At 45.0% G+C, this 16,881-nt stretch overlaps 8 non-coding genes across 8 annotated transcripts; 5 read left to right on the plus strand and 3 right to left on the minus strand.

Annotated features, from left to right (window-relative positions):
• The first annotated feature begins 508 nt into the window (after positions 1-508).
• trnag-ucc (transfer RNA glycine (anticodon UCC)) lies at positions 509-580 on the plus strand. The gene has a single exon. It is a non-coding gene; the product is annotated as a tRNA-Gly (tRNA).
• A 315-nt stretch (positions 581-895) lies between these two features.
• trnas-uga (transfer RNA serine (anticodon UGA)) lies at positions 896-977 on the plus strand. Its single transcript has one exon. It is a non-coding gene; the product is annotated as a tRNA-Ser (tRNA).
• A 4,847-nt stretch (positions 978-5,824) lies between these two features.
• Positions 5,825-5,906, plus strand: trnas-gcu (transfer RNA serine (anticodon GCU)). The gene has a single exon. It is a non-coding gene; the product is annotated as a tRNA-Ser (tRNA).
• Positions 5,907-7,189: 1,283 nt separating this feature from the next.
• Positions 7,190-7,261, plus strand: trnag-ucc (transfer RNA glycine (anticodon UCC)). The gene has a single exon. It is a non-coding gene; the product is annotated as a tRNA-Gly (tRNA).
• A 328-nt stretch (positions 7,262-7,589) lies between these two features.
• Positions 7,590-7,671, plus strand: trnas-aga (transfer RNA serine (anticodon AGA)). Its single transcript has one exon. It is a non-coding gene; the product is annotated as a tRNA-Ser (tRNA).
• Positions 7,672-10,291: 2,620 nt separating this feature from the next.
• trnat-agu (transfer RNA threonine (anticodon AGU)) lies at positions 10,292-10,365 on the minus strand. Its single transcript has one exon. It is a non-coding gene; the product is annotated as a tRNA-Thr (tRNA).
• A 2,309-nt stretch (positions 10,366-12,674) lies between these two features.
• Positions 12,675-12,757, minus strand: trnal-uag (transfer RNA leucine (anticodon UAG)). Its single transcript has one exon. It is a non-coding gene; the product is annotated as a tRNA-Leu (tRNA).
• Positions 12,758-15,906: 3,149 nt separating this feature from the next.
• trnap-cgg (transfer RNA proline (anticodon CGG)) lies at positions 15,907-15,997 on the minus strand. Its single transcript is given in 2 exon segments — positions 15,907-15,942; positions 15,962-15,997. It is a non-coding gene; the product is annotated as a tRNA-Pro (tRNA).
• Between the last annotated feature and the right edge of the window lie 884 nt (positions 15,998-16,881).

A 16,881-nucleotide genomic window follows, 5' to 3' on the forward strand; every position in this document is an offset into this window, starting at 1 on the left:
CTCAGGTCAGAGTAAGATTCTTATGGAATGACAGACGCAACATAACAAATACATTTCATCAGAATACAATAAATGAGAATTTCAAAATGCTGCTTAGATGATGTGGCATCGTGTTCATTCAAACACATTGCTGCAAGCTGGTCATTATTGGGCGTTAGGAACTCCTGATTATCACAGATTGTAAGAAGTGACATGCGATAGCTAATTAAATGCGACTCCGAAAATAAAATTCACCAAAGATTCTCATCATCACCGTGTTTCTAATGGAAAATCCAGCTTCAATTTGCTTTCAGTCGTTTAACTGAAAGAACAGGCCTCAAAACTAAACAATGATTTCCCAGTCAGAAACAATAGTAAAACAGGTGGTTTAAACTGTCCAGAAAAACCAGACAAAACAGGTTCAGTTTACAAACTATGCTGTGGATATATCTGGTGTGTGATGAAATCAGCAACTAATCTGCTTCCATAATTACAACTGATTGAAATAGTTGCTATTTGGGAGGTGTGAGCGATGGTGGTATAGTGGTGAGCATAGCTGCCTTCCAAGCAGTTGATCCGGGTTCGATTCCCAGCCGTCGCATAGATAATTTATTTAGATTCTTACCCGCAGCATCTTGTGTTTTAAACCAAGTGGACAAAAACAGACGGAACGCAACATTTGACAACTAAGAAATAAAATAGAGGTGTTATTATTTATTGTTCGGACGTAATTCGTTTCTAATGAAGAAATATTGAATCAGGAAAACAAGTCTCTGACCTGATAAATGAGTTCTCCGCCAGAGACAAAGATACAAAGTAAAAGTAGAGAAACACATTTCAGCTCACACACTGTGCTCTGCACAATCCCGGTGCCTGATGAAGTTAATATCAACATTACTCATATTACAAATGTGTGGCTGCGATGGCCGAGTGGTTAAGGCGTTGGATTTGAAATCCAATGGGGTTTCCCCGCGCAGGTTCGAGCGCTGCTCGCAGCGGTTATGATTAGGAAGTGTTTACTTCCGGTATTTCAAAAAACACACTCATTTTTCGGTATGAAGTATTTTGATCACGATCAATCTTTCAGCTGCATGGCTACAGGGCGGGTGCAGGAAGGTGAGCTTGGAAACACATGTGTGTCCGTGGGCTAGCATGGACAAGTTAGGCCGAATGGGCTCTGAGTCAGAAAGGTTTACAACATGGAAACAGGCCCTTCGGCCCAACTTTCCCATGCCGCCCTGTTTTTTTAAACCACTAAGCTAATCCCAATTGCCCACATTTAGCCCATATCCCTCTAAACCCTTCTTACCCATGTAACTGTCGAAATGCATTTTAAAAGAGAAAATTGTACCCACCTCTACTACCACATCTGGCAGCTTGTTCCAGACACTCACCACTCTGAAAAAAAATGCCCTTCTGGACACTTTTCTATCTCTCCCCTCTCACCTTAAATCTGTGCCCTCTACCTTTAGACTCCCCTACCTTTGGGAAAATATATTGACTATCTAGCTGATCTGTGCCCCACATTATTTTACAGATCTCGACAAGACCAACTCTCGGCCTCCTACGTCCAGAGAAAAAAAATAGTCTATCCAGCCTCTCCCTATAATTCAAACCATCAAGTCCTGGCAGCATCCTGATAAATCTTTTCTGCTCGCTTTCTAGTTTAATAATAGCCTTTCTGTAATAGAGTGAACAGAATTGTACACAGTATTCCAAGTGTGGCCTTACCAATGTTTTTCATGACTTCAACAAGACGTCCCAACTCCTGTATTCAATCTTCTGACCGATGAAACCAAGCATGCCGAATGCCTTCTTCACCACTCTGTCCACCTGTGACTTCACTTTCAAGGAGCTATGAACCTGTACCCCTAGATCTCTTTGTTCTGTAACTCTCCCAAACACCCTACCATTAACTGAGTAAGTCCTGCCCTGGTTCAATCTACCAAAATGCATCACCTCACATTTATCTAAATTAAAGTCCATCTGTCATTTGTCAGCCAACTGGCCCAATTGATCAAGATCCCGTTGCAATTGGAGATAACTTTCTTCACTGTTGACTGTGCCACCAATCTTGGTGTCATCTGCAAACTTACTAACCATGCCTCCTATATTCTCATCCAAATCATTAATACAAATGACAAATAACAGCGGACCAGCACTGATTCCTGAGGCTGGTCACAGGATTCCAGTTTGAAAAACAATCCTGTACAAACATCCCCTGGCTCCTGTCAAGAAGCCAATTTTGTATCCATTAAGATGCTTCACCCTGGATCCCATGAGATTTAATCTTTATGCGACAACCTACCTTGTGGTATCTTGTCAGAGTATTGCATGATGCCTTTTGTTTCCAAAATGTATCAGTTAAGGGGACTGGCAGGATGAATATGTGGGGTTAATGAGACAGGTTTTGGGTGGGATGGTATCTCAGCGAGTTGGTTCAGACACAATGAGCCAAATGGCCTCCATCTGCACTGGAGGGATTCTAATGCAGTTAAGAACATAAGAACATAAGAAATAGGAGCAGGAGTAGGCCATCTAGCCCTTCGAGCCTGCCCCGCCATTCAATAAGATCATGGCTGATCTGTTGTGGCTCAGTTCCACTTTCCCGCCCTCTCCCCATAACCCTTAATCCCCTCTCTTATCAAGAACCCATCAACCCGCTTCTTAAAAATATTTAGCGAGGCAGCCTCCACCACTTCAACGGGCAGAGAATTCCAGAGATTCACCACCCTTTGAGTGAAGAAGTTCCTCCTCAACTCCGTTCTAAACCGCCTCCCCTTTATCTTGAGGCTGTGCCCCCTAGTCCTACTGTCTTTTTTGAGCGGGAAGAGTCTCTCCACCTCTATCCTATCCATCCCATTCATCATCTTATACGTCTCAATGAGATCTCCCCTCATTCTTCTAAACTCTAACGAGTACAAGCCTAGTTTATTCAGCCTCTCCTCATAGCTCAATCCCCTCAACTCCGGTATCAGCCTAGTAAACCTCCTCTGCACTCCCTCCAGGGCCAAAATATCCTTGCGCAGGTGCGTCGGTACAAACTCGATGGGCAGAATGGTTTCCTTCAGCACTGTTGGGATTGTGTGACTCTAAGGCCATTCGACCGTGTTAGAAATTCCCTGAGGAAAAGAAATGGAAAGCTGTATTTATGAATTTACAACATTAGATTTATTGCAGATTTTTTTTTCCTGCAAATGGTGAAAATACCCGGATCGTGAAAATAGTAGAGATATTTGTGGGGAGTCTCGAAATATATTTTATCTCTGGAGATCATCCACTGTAAAGGGAAAGCCAATACTGATTGGCAAGGATGGGATATTGTGACTTGCACAATTGCACTGATCACTTGAAAGGCCTCAAAGTTCTCGCTGGGATTTGAAACCGGGATCTCCTGTTTACTGGGTTTGTGCATTGCTCTGTTTGCTCAAGTCAACACAGACCCAATTCCCGCTCTACCTGTTCCTTACCCGAAGGTGCTAAGATTGAGAGATCTGAGCAATGTGAACTCTGCAATTGAAGGGTTACATCCTGGCGATAGGGATATTTCTCACAGCTGCTTTCGGAGCTGCTGAATATTTCCAGCATTTCCTCTTTCTGATTTTGTGCTTTCATTACAGGAGTTCATTTACCGACAACCCAAAACTTGTCTCTTGGACGCAGCACCAGACAGAGCTTTTCTGTGATCTTCACACAGACAAGTTCACTTTTCACTTCCCGGCTTTAAAACCGTCTGTTTTCACACTGAGCACCCTGCGGCATCGCCTTCAAACCTCACCCCACCCTCCACCCCCACACCAGAGTCTCAGTGGTACAAGTGTATCTGAGGAATTCACAAAGACAAGGTATCACAGTGTTTATGAGGGAACATGAAGGACTAATTCATAATCAAACAGATTGATCATGTGAGAGTCTCTCTCTCTCTCTCTCACACACACACACACACACACACACACCACCACCACCACCACCATGGCAGATGGCGAAATTTGACATCAATAAAGACATTTGGAATTAAAAGTCCAATTCCCTCGCCCGTTAACTGAAATCCACTATTTCTTCCAAACAGCTTTCTCAGAATTACTTTCCTTGTAAGTTGGTTCATTTAATTCTCACTTATCTCATTTTTTTTCGGTCATAACTGTTCCACAATGTATGTTTGATCTGGATAAATTGTTAATGTTCCAAACGAGGACAAAATGCTTTGCATCAATCGGCTAATTGAAATTCTGTGGCAGGAATTCTAATCTCCTCAGGAAGAGGTTTAATGCTGAGCTGAATGAACTGTTTTTGTTTCCAGGGATGAAAGGTGATGTCACTGGGCTGGTAATCCAGAGGCCCGCGCTAATCTTTGGGAACACGGAGTAAATCCCACCACGGCAGCTGGTGAAATTCAAATTCACTGATTTAACACATAGGCACATGGATAGAAAACAGAAACAGGAGGAGGTCATTGGGCCCAAACAATGCTGGAATTGAAAGCAAGCCTCAGAAATGGCGGCCTTCAAATTTACGTCCATTATTTTCCATCTTCACAGAACAACAGAGAACATTTCACACAAAAGGAAAACTTCTGCTCAAGACGGATGATATTTGCAAACCGGGAACACATTTACACAACAGGGAAGAATTTGTCAGAACCACAGTGAAGATCTGTCAACGGGAGAGTCACAGTTCCAAACAGAGAGAACAGTTACACAGCAGAGAGCACAGTTACACAACACAACATACATTTCAATACAGGACCTATCTTTGTGGAACAGAAAATCCCTTCTCATACTTAATCAGTTTCTCCATCTCAGTGTCTTGCCGGTTTGCTCGAATATTTTCTGTCTCTCATTGTGAGTGTCTCCTAATAGTTTTTTACTGCTTTTCTGTGTGTTTTTTCTCTGCCTGTTACATTCGGGGTGATGTTAAGTGTTATTACCCAGCCAGGGTGAGCTTCCCAGGGTTCTGTTTGTAACAAAAAGAGACAGTGAATAGATTCCTGGCTCGCGGGCAGCAGTAATAAGCAGGGAGGGGCTGACTTTGGGAGCAGAGTGGCGCAGCGGAAGCGTGCTGGGCCCATAACCCAGAGGTCGGTGGATCGAAACCATCTTCTGCTATCACCTACTCACTCCATCAAATAGAAACAGTGATGGTCTTAGTTTTCATTAATGAGTAGCCCAGAGCATTTGCCTCCATTGACTGGACAGTTTATTCAGCCAACAGCGCGGGATCAATTCCCGGATCAGTTGAGATTGATCATGAAGGCTCCGCCTTCTCAGTCTTGCTCCTCTCCTGAGGTGTGAATCCTCTGGTTAAATCACAGCCAGTCAGCTCTCCCCATTGATGGCTCCCAGAAACAACTGGGACTGTGAACCTTGCTCGAACTTGACCGACACTGGACAAATCATATCCCTCACACATTGTTCAAATAGAGAAGTTTATTAAAAATAACTAAGCATGCGAATCGGATCATCCCTAAAATTTCATTTCTATCCCAGATTTGGAATTTGTCATTTCAGGAACAATCGCAAACAACCAAAATCCAAAGAGCGACACAGAAAAGCTCCGTGACTGGGACACACAGCCCTCTACTGGGAGGTCAGACTCTCTCCTGTTGCTCCACGAACTCACAGCACTTGCTCTGTTTTACATCAGGGTCATGTTCGGTGAATTCAAAACCAACCCGGGAGCAGAGAGGTGAACTGTCTCTCTCTTTACTTTCTCTGGATTTACATTAAATGGAAAAGTAACAACGAATCAAGAGAAAGCAGAAAGGCAACGTTATCCTGCGGGAGAAATGTGTTCTTTGTTACGGATGTTAAAACACAAGAGGTGGTTTGGGGAGCAGCTGCTGCATGACGAGGTGGCCGAGTGGTTAAGGCGATGGACTGCTAATCCATTGTGCTCTGCACGCGTGGGTTCGAATCCCATCCTCGTCGGTGGTGTATTTGTTCTGTCTCCTTATTGCCGGGGAACTGATGATTCGCTCAGTGTTTTGAGTTTCACGGAACCAAGATGAAGTTTGGACACACAGGATTGAGGGGTGAATGTTCCAGAACAATTCCACATTCCCATATTTCTAATCCCATGAGAAACTGGAGGTGACGATCGATTCAAATCAGGACCCCAGTTTTGGACAGGAGTTTGCCACCAGGTAAACATGTGGTTTCAGAAGATCCAAAGCAGACTCCAGCTTCATTTGCGGCCCGAATGGCAGATTTTGTCTTTCCAGAATCGGCAGCTCAGCCATGAAAATTAGCGCCGTATTAGCGGGATTGGCCATGCTAAATAGTCCCTCAGTGTCAGGGGGATTAGCACGGTAAATATGTGGGGTTATGAGGATACAGATTGGGTGGGATTGTTGTCGGTGCGGGACCGACGGAAGTTTCGTAATTAAAACCAATGCAAATAACGATTACTTACTCAGAGCAGGCGATGGTGGTATTGTGGTGAGTGTACCTGCCTTCTAAACTGTTGACTCCGGCTCGATTCCCGGCTATTGCATTGATAATTTATTTAGAACCTGATCGCGGCCTCTTGGACTTTAAACGGAGTGAACAAAAAACAGAGGCAGGCGCGCTGGAGTTGTTTCAGAGTAACTGAGACAGGCACAAGAGTGGGTTGGAGATGGGAGGATATAGGAAATTGTTTTAAATAAGGTTCATTAGCATTGGGACGACCCTGGTAATGGAAAAGGATATGGGATGATAATAATGTTTTTTCTCTTTTCATTCACAGGTTTAAGTCGGTCCACCTCGTGTCCAACGAGGGGCATACACGCGATGGGTCGTACTGGGGCTGCTCTTGGTTGTTCGAGATTGGCCTAGTGCTTCATGTCGTTAGTGTGTGCCTAAACTGGACCAGATACTGGGCAAGATGACAGCTCAATGACTGTCGCTGATTGCTGTGCAGACACCTGGATTTGGGCCGGTGTCTGTGGGAGTTTGCACATTCTCCCCGTCCTTGAGTGGGTTTTCTCCGGGTGCTCCGGTTTTCTCCCACAGCCCAAAGATGTGCTGTTAGGCTGATTGGCAGTAATAAATTGTCCCTAAGTTAGTTTCCCTCAATGTGGATGGCCATAAAAACAATAGATAGGGGTCATGGGTGGAGGGGGGAACTGGTAGTATTAAAATGGCGGCGCGGGCTCGTTGGGCCGAAGGGCCTGTTTCCGGGGCTGTTTTTGTTCTTTGTTCTTAAAATAAGGGCTGCTTGAGCGTTGTGAGCGATGGTGGTATAGTGGTGAGCATAGCTACCTTCCAAGCAGTTGACCCGGGTTCGATTCCCGGCTATCGCATTGATAATTTATTTACAACTTTATCCACTTCCGCCTGTGTTTTCAACCGAGTGGACAAAACCAGGGCGAGCGCAACAGTTTACGATAATGAAATACAATAGAGATTTGTCTTTTTCTTTTTATTCGGAACTAATTTGTTTGTAATGAAAAATTACTGAGATACAAAAACAAGTCTCTGACCCAGTAAGTGAGTTCTCCGCCAGAGACAAAGATACAAAAGTAAAGGAACAAATTTCAGCTCACACACTGAGCTCTGTACAATAACGGTGCCTGATGAAGTTAGTATGAACGCTACTGAGGTGATTATATTAGCTAAACAACCCGTGGAGCTGCGATGGCCGAGTGGTTAAGGCGTTGGATTAGAAATCCAATGGGGTTTCCCCGCGCAGGTTCAAGTCCTGCTCGCAGCGATTATTACTGAAAGTGTTTGCTTCCGGCACCCCAGAGCCGGAAATCCTTCTGGTATTTTGGTGCCAAGTATGTGGATCACCATCATGCTTTCAGCTCCATGGCTCCGGGCCGAGTGCAGGAAGGTGAGCTTGAAGAGGACACCTGGGTGTCCCTCGGGCTGGCATGGACAAGGTACGCCGAATGATTCAGTGCTGTTCCCTTTCTCTGGTTCCATGAGGGAAATCATAATGTGAGCAGATTGAAAACAGGAGCACAAGGACAAAACAAGGTCTCATTTCAGAGGAAGATTCTTGTGGAATGACACACACAGCATAAGAAATAAATTTCATCAGAATACACTGAATGATCATTTCAAAATGCTGCTTGGATGATATGACATCGTGTTCATTCAAACACATTGCTGCGAGCTGGTCATTATTGGGCGTTAGGAACTCCTGGTTATAGCAGATTGGGAATGGAAGGAGCAGCTTCACATCTGCACATTGACAGGTCAAACTGTGTCTCAGATTGACAGCTCCCAGGACAGGTTTTCCTCTCCTCTCGCTCTGTGCTGTGGATTCTCGGGGATGAGTTGGAGTTTCCCAGCTCAGTAACTGTGAAAGCCTCTGAGGCCGGCGATGCTCACAGTGTCTGTTCCCCAGATTCAGGGGGCTGCAGCCAATCAGAGCTGTGCCTGGGTTAACCCAGAACTGGTTCAAATGGTGATATTGTTCACAAGCTGAATTCTATTTGATCAGATGTAGATACAGATTGTGTGCACTCAGTCACTAAACAACAAGATCCCGCCTTCATATAGAGTTGATGAGAGGGGATGGAGGGATAGAGTGAGTTAGAGCAGTGAGACACAGATCTGTTCTATTAATATGCCCCTTTCTGTTGCAAACTTGTTCCCTGTTGTGTAAAAGAGATTCTCCGTGAGGATTTTTATTGTCTGTAAATTTTTGCATGTTGTGTTAAGATGTTCCCTCTTCTGGTGTAATACTCCGGTTGCATACAAAATCCATTTAGCACAGATCGAGGTTTTATGTATAGAACATAGAACACTGCAGCACAAACAGGCCCTTCGGCCCACAAGTTGCGCAAATCACATCTACATCTACCAAGCCATAGAACTTTCTGTAACTTCCAAACACATTAGATCCCGTATACTCATCCAGAAGTCATTTAAAAGACCCCAGCGAGTTCGCCTCTACCACCGCCGCCGGCAGCCGATTCCACTCACTCTCCACCCTCTGAGTGAAAAACTTTCCCCCTGCATCTCCTCTGTATTTGCTTCCCAGCACCTTAAACCTGTGTCCGCTCGTAGCGACCATTTCAGCCCTGGGAAATAGCCCACGAGAATCCACCCTATCTATTCCTCTCAGCATTTTATAAACGTCTATCAGGTCGCCTCTCAACCTTCGTCTCTCCAGGGAGAAGAGACCTTGCTCCCTCAACCGAACTTCATAAGGCATGCCTCCCAATCCAGGCAACATCCTTGTAAATCTCCTCTGCACCCTCTCTATAGCTTCCACATCCTTTCTGTAGTGAGGCGACCCGAACTGCGCACAGTACTCCAAGTGGGGTCTGACAAGGGTCTTATAAAGTTGCAGCATTACCTCCCGAGTCCTAAACTCAATCCCTCGATTGATGAAGGCCAGTGCACCATACGCCTTCTTGACCACATCCTCCACCTGCCAGGCCGATTTAAGAGTCCTGTGGACCCGGACCCCAAGATCCTTCTGCTCTTCAACTCAGCCAAGACTCCTACCCTTGATATTGTACTCCTGCATCCCATTGGTCTTGCCAAAATGGACCACTACATATTTATCCGTGTTGAAGTCCATCTGCCACTTCTCCGCCCAGTCCTGCACCCTATCTATGTCCCGCTGCAACTTCTGACATCCCTCCAGACTGTCCACAACACCACTAACCTTCGCATCGTCGGCGAACTTACTAACCCATCCCTTCACTTCCTCATCCAGGTCATTTATGAAAATGACAAACAGCAAGGGTCCTAGAACAGTTTTTGGGGGAAAGGGGAAGCCAAATAACAGTTTATGTACTCCAGGTAAAAGTCACAACTGCTTCATAGTTACCGTTTAGTTGTTCTATCGTCACTGTGAACAGGAGTAGCAGAGAACGCTTTCGATCCATCGATCTTTCGGTTATAGGCCCAGAACGCTTCTGCTGCACCAGTCTGCTACGGCAAAGGCTTGACTTGCTCCCAATGAATGTAGTCAGGCAGATTTTCACTCCTGTATCGTTTAATCGGAACATCAGTGTGAGGAGGTATCACTGCATCACACCGAGATTACAATAGACAGAGAAAAACACACAATAGCAGCGTGAGAGATTGCTTGGACACATGGAACGATTTAAGCCATTTGACTGTGTTCGGAATTCCCTGAGAAAATAATGGAAACCTGGGTTTGATGAACTTACAGCATTGGGTTTATTACAAATGTTTTCTCTTTAACTGCAAGATGATGAAAATACCTGGATCATCTCAACAAATAGTCGAGATATTTGTGGGGAGTCTCGAAATGTTTCCATCTTTGGAGATTATCCACTGTGAAGGGAAAGGCAAAAATGGATCTTGCGACGGGCACAATTACAAACACCAGTGGAAAAGAACCAAGGCTCCGCTGGGATTTGAACCCAGGATCGCCTGCTTACTAGGCAGGCGCTTTAACCAACTAAGCCACAGAGCCTGCCACAGCAACGGGTGGGCTCAGCGAAATGCTGGAAATAAGTTCCAGATCTGGTGGTATTTGTGAAAAAGGAGATACTGCCAGAATTGGAAGGTACCTGTGAACTATCCGACTAAATATTGAACGGTTTAACGTGAGCTGGGTCCACTTACTGTTTTCAGACACACATTTGGTGTAAAATTAGAGATGTGATTCACACACACAGTTTTCTGCTCTAAAGGCAGCTGTGTTCCTTCTGTCGCACGAAGTGATTTTAAAAAGAAAATACTTTATTCATACGGGGTATGTGTGTCACTGGCCCGGGAAGCATTTATTGCCCAAATTAATTCTCTTTGGGTAATTGGTGATGAATTCATTCTGGAGACACTGCAGTCCATGTGGTGTATGTACACATAGACTGCTGTTCGGGAGGGAGTTCCGGGATTGTGAGCCCGCCATGGGAACGGTGATATGTTTCCAAGTCCGGATGATGTGTGTCTCGGGGTGGAAATTACAGGTGGTCATTGTTCCTCTGCATCTGCTGCCCTTGTGCTGAGAGATTTCTTGGGTTTGGATGGTGCCTCGCGAAGGAGAAAAAAAAGTGTCTGAAGTGGGATTTGAGCCCAGGCCCCGAAAGAAAACTGCGACCGGAACACAATACCTTAAACAGATCGGCTATCCGGACGACATTAGCCAAGGTTCAAAATCTGTGCACAAATCGAATTGAATTCCACCTTTGCAGCATTTATATTTCAAACTCGATGCGTTTTTTCCCCCATTTTTGAACCCCAGCCAGAGGCCTGTATCTGAGTCCCATCCTTCCCCAAGCCGCCGGGGGGTGAGGAGCTTCTCATTGCTGCATTGCTCTGTTTGCTCAAATCAACAAAGACCCAATTCCCGCCCTTCCTGTTCCTTACAGGAAGGTGTTGAGAGTGTCAGATCTGAGCAATGTGAAGTATCCGATTGGAGAGTTACATCCTGGCGACAGGAATATCTCTCCACAGCTGCTTTCGGAGCTGCTGAATATTTCCAGCATTTCCTCTTTCTGATTTTGTGTCTTCATTGCAGGAGTTCATTTACTGACAACCCAAAACTTGTCTCTCGGGCCCAGCTCCAGCCACAACTTTTCTGTGATCTTCAAACGGACAAGTTCACTCTTCACTTTCCGACACACATGCTTTAAAATCGGCTGGTCTCACACTCAGCACCCTGCGGCATCGCCTTCAAACCTCACCCCACCCTTCAACCGCCCACCAGGGTCTCAGAGGTACAAGTACTTCTTAGGAATTGACAAAGGCAACGGGATTACTGTGTTTGTGAGGGCATTTAAAAGGTTAATCCACACTCACAAAGAGACTGTGAGAATCTCTCTCTCCCTCTATCTCTCTCTTTCTCTCTCTCTCTCTCTCTCACACACACACACACACACACACACACACACACACACACACACACACACACACACACACACACACATACAGACACACACACACACACACCACCACCACCACGGCAAATGGTGAAATGTCTCATCAATAAAAAAAGATATCTGGAATTAAAAGTCTAATGACCATGAATCGAGTGTCTTAAAATAACACAGCTGGTTCACTAATGTCCTTTAAGGAATGATTTTTTCCCTGGTCTGAACCTACATGTGACCCCCGACACACAGCAACTTTGGTGACGCTAAGCTGCCCTCTGAGGTGACCTGTCATCCGCTCAGTTCAAGGGCAATTTAGGATGGGCAATAATTTCGGGCCCAGCCAGCGACACCCACATCTCAGGAATGAATGAAGAAATTAATCGGAGATTTCAAATGAGGGGATATAGAAAGTCAGCTGCATTTCCAAAGATTGTCAGATACAGGATGAATTTTGAAACTATGTTTTAGTTCCGGAAGTTGACTTGTACAGGCACAGTTTAACTGATAGAATCAGAAAGACCCCAATTCTTATTGAACGGCAGATAATGCAAAACACAGTCTGAATACAGACAGATGCACCCGAGAAAGAATTCCTGTGTGTCGCTGGCCCGGAAAGCATTTGTTGCCCAAAATTAATTATTTTCCAGATATTTTTTCGGGGAATTCATTCCTGAGCCACTGCGGTCCATGTGGTGTCTGTACTGATACATTGCTTTTCGGGAAGGAGTTCCAGGATTGTCAGCCAGCCGCAGAAACGGTGATATATTTCAGAGACAGGATGGGATGTGTCTCGGAATGGAACTTGCCGGAGGTCGCTGTTCCTGAGCCCCTGCAACCATTGTCATTCCGGGGGAGATATTTCGCGGGTGTGGATGGTGTCTGGAACAGGGAGGGAAAAAAAAAGCAATGTCAGGAGTGGGATTTGAACCCACGCCTCCAGAGGAGACTGCGACCTAAACGCAGCGCCTTAGACCGCTCGGTCATCCTGACGACCTGAGAAGTGATATGAATCCGCACAAGTCGATTTGAATTCCATCTTCATTGTCATTACAATAAAAACTCGATGTGTTCTTTCCCCCATTTTTGAACCCAACCTGGAGTCCTGTATCTGAGTCCCATCCTTCCCCAAGCCGCCGGGGGGTGAGGAGCTTCTCATTGCTGCATTGCTCTGTTTGCTCAAATCAACAAAGACCCAATTCCCGCCCTTCCTGTTCCTTACAGGAAGGTGTTGAGAGTGTCAGATCTGAGCAACGTGAAGTATCCAGTTGGAGAGTTACATCCTGGCGACAGGAATATCTCTCCACAGCTGCTTTCGGGGCTGCTGAATATTTGCAGGATTTTCTGTTTCTGATTTTGTGTCTTCATTACAGGAGTTCATTTACTGACAACCCAAAACTTGTCTCCAGTGCGCAGCGCCAGGCACAGCTTTTCTGTGATCTTCTCACAGACAAGTTCACTCTTCAGTTTCCGACACGCATTCTTTAAAATCGACTGTTTCACACTCAGCATCCTGAGGCATTGACTTCAAACATCACCCACCCATTACTGCCGCCCCCCCACTCCCCCCCCCCCCCCCCCCCCCCGGCACTCCCAGGGTCACAGGGGTACAAGTGTTTTTCAATTAGAGTTCAGAGGTGCAAGGGGCTCGCTGTGCTTGTGAGGGAATAGAAGGGATTAATCCACAATCACAAACAGACTGAAAATGACTTCATCTCTCTCTTACACACACACTCACATACATCCTCACACATCCACCACACGGCAGATGCTGAAATTCGGGATCAATAAGAATGCCTGGAATTAATGATCTTGAGTCGATTGTCGCAGAAAAAAGAAACAGCTGATTAACTGATTTTTTTTTGCGGACGGAATTCTTACTCAGTCTGGCCTGCATGTTGTTCCGGATCAACAGCAATGTGTTTGACTCCGAGCTGCCCTCAAAGCACGGGTCTCTGGGGACTCTTGTTCGAATCCCAACACAGCAGCTGGTGGGGTTTGAATTCAATACAAAATATGTGGAATGAAGATCCTATTTATGCTTTCATCCATTGTCAATTACCGGCATAACCATCTGGTTCACCAAAGCCCTTTGTGGAACGAAATTTGACGTCCTTTCCGGTTTGGCCTCCGTGTGACTCCAGAGCAATAGCAATGTGGTTGACTCTCAACTACACTCGGGCCACTATGATTGGGCAATAAATTCTGGCCAGCCAGTGACGCCCATAAATGAATACAAAAAATTATATAATTGCGGATTAACCTGCATATTTTATTTTTGGAATAATAATCAAATTCAAGTGAACCTTCCGTGACCCCTCTCTGAGGCAGCATTTCCTTTATGCTGCTGTTGCTTCTTTTAGCGATTACCTCCAATACAAGGGTCATGGGTGGAGAGGAGACTCATAATGTTAAAATGGCGGCGCGGGCTCGTTGGGCCGAAGGGTCTGTTTCCCGTCCTTTGTTCTTTGTTCCTCAGAACCTTCTCTTCTCCAAGTAGACCAGTCGCAGTGTGTCAAACCATTCTCAATAAATACAATTCTTCATCAGTTGAACTATTCTGGTGAAACATTTCTGCCACCTTCTGAATTCTTTTATAATATCCTTATAAATTGCTCTGTAGAAAATGGAAACAGTATCCACTTGAAACTGAACCCAATTTAAATGCAGGTTTAACACAGCTTCTGCTATTTTGTCCTCAGTGCCCCATTGATTAAAAAAAAAGACGCAGAGCACCGTCTGATTTATTATGATCACTCTCGTCACCGCCCTGTGTACAGTTCTGGTCACCCGATTAGAGAAAGGATATTATTCAACTAGAAAGAGCGCAGAAAAAATTGACTAAAATGCTACCAAGTCTTGATGGTTTGAGTTACAAGAAGAGACTGGAAAGGCAAGGAATTTTTCTCTGGACTTAGGGGTGATCTTCTTGAGGTCTACAAAATAATAAGGGTCATTGATCAGCGAGATAGTCCATATCTTCTCGAAATTGTAGGGGAGTCTGAAACTGGAGGGCATACGTTTAAGCTGATAGGGGTGAGATACAAAAGGGTGCAGAGGGGCATTTTTATTTTTTACGGATGGTGATTGTCTGGAACAAGCTGCCAGAGGTAGCAGTAGAAGTGAGTATAACTTTAGTTTTTAAAAGCGTTTGGACAGTTACATGTGTAAGATGGCTATCGAGGGATATGGGCCAAACGCGGGCAATTGGGCCTAGCTTAGTGGGTAAAAAAGGACAAGTTGGGCTGAAGGGCCTTTTTTCATGCTGTAAACCTCTATGATCATCCCTGTCAACTTGGAAGATATATGTAGATATTTGCCTCTTTAGAACTGTACCATGTAGTTTATGTTTTGAACCTGGGTTCTTCCTTCAAAACGAATCAATTCACATTTTGATGCATTTACTTTAATCTGCCTGATTAAAAATTTCCGTGCTTTTGGAAGTTTATGTAAACCGCATGAACAGTATTATCTTTAGCAAGACTCTCGGTTACAATTTCAAAATACCCAAGACAGTTCAAAAAACATTGTTACCTTAATAAATCGGAAGTTGGAAAGTTATTTCCAGTCTCTTCGCAATTACACTGATCATGTCTTTCAGTATCCTTAGATGCATGGCACCCAGTCCTAGCGTGGAATCAAACACGGGTAGCCTCTCCAAACCTCCTCTTCATTGAGTTAATTACGTCTGGAGTGGAATACCGAACAGTTTCACAAAGATTCACTTCCTGCTCAGTGGAACGCCCGAGACAAAGTTAAAATATAATCGATTCAAAACCAAACTGTGACCCCTCCTCCCCCTCCCGCCCACCTCCCCCACCGCCCCCGCACCTCCTCCCCCCACAGCATTGTCAGACCTCAATTTCTTTCTGACCAAAATACAACTGAACACACGATGCAAGAATCCCTGACGCGACAAGCAATGGACAGCCCTGATTGATTCATTGAGATAAGTTTACAGTCTGGTTCCGTGGGTGAACATTCTTGAAAACTTTTGATTTGCAGCATGAAGAAAATTGTCGGGATGTGTTGCTGGATTTCAAACCTAATCTGGAGACATGTATATCCCGCCATCGAAAACGCCACGTGGTTTTTTTGCAAATAAACAACCAACATTTGGAACCAAAACTGGCAACAAATGAGGGCTCGTCCGGGATTTGAACCCGGGACCTCTCACAACTTCCATATAGTGCAACCCCCGAAGCGAGAATCATACCACTAGACCAACGAGCCATCGGTGCGCAAATTTTTCAGCGAATAAACTTCTATTAACTAGCTATCCTTTCAGGCTGTCATTTGAAAGGAACATTGAAGAAAAACACAGCAGATTCAGGGGGAAATGCGATCCTCTTTGTCTTAGACCCTGAATATTCAACAGGATGTTCAATGTTGGGATTGTAGCTTCTCTCAGCGAAAGAAATTCCCATCACATCAGTTCAAGGATTGTTGTGAAGAACAGATTAGCAAAGTATAGAAGACCAATGCGGAAAAGTGTGAGGTGATTCACGTTGGTAAGAGTAACAGGAATACAGAATATAGGGCTAATGCAAGTGTCGACAAGCAGAGAGATCTCGGTGTACATGTGCATAGATCCCTGAAAGTTGGCACCCAGGTTGACATGGTTGTTAAGAAGGCGTACGGTGTGTTAGCTTTTATTGGTAGAGGGATTGAATTTCGGAGCCGTGAGGTCATGTTGCAACTGTACAAAACTCTGGTGTGGCCGCACGAGGAGTATTGCGTACAGTTCTGGTCACCGCATTATAAGAAAGATGTGGAAGCATTGGAAAGGGTGCAGAGGAGGTTTACCAGGATGTTGCCTGGTATGGTGGGAAGGTCTTATGCGGAAAGGCTGAGGGACTTGAGGTTGTTTTTGTTAGAGAGAAGAAGGTTAAGAGGTGACCTGATTGAGGCATACAAGATGATCAGAGGATTGGATAGGGTGGACAGTGAGAGCCTTTTTCCTCGGATGGTGATGGCTAACACAAGGGGACATAGCTTTAAATTGAGGGGTGATAATTATAGGACAGATGTCAGAGATAGGTTCATTGCTCAGAGGGTAGTAAGGGCGTGGAATGCCCTGCCTGCAGCAGTTGTGGACTCGCCAACTTTAAGGGCGT

This window comes from Carcharhinus amblyrhynchos, unplaced genomic scaffold (genome assembly GCF_965287045.1).
Source record: "Carcharhinus amblyrhynchos unplaced genomic scaffold, sCarAmb.v2.hapA scaffold_42, whole genome shotgun sequence".
Lineage (NCBI taxonomy): Eukaryota > Metazoa > Chordata > Chondrichthyes > Carcharhiniformes > Carcharhinidae > Carcharhinus > Carcharhinus amblyrhynchos.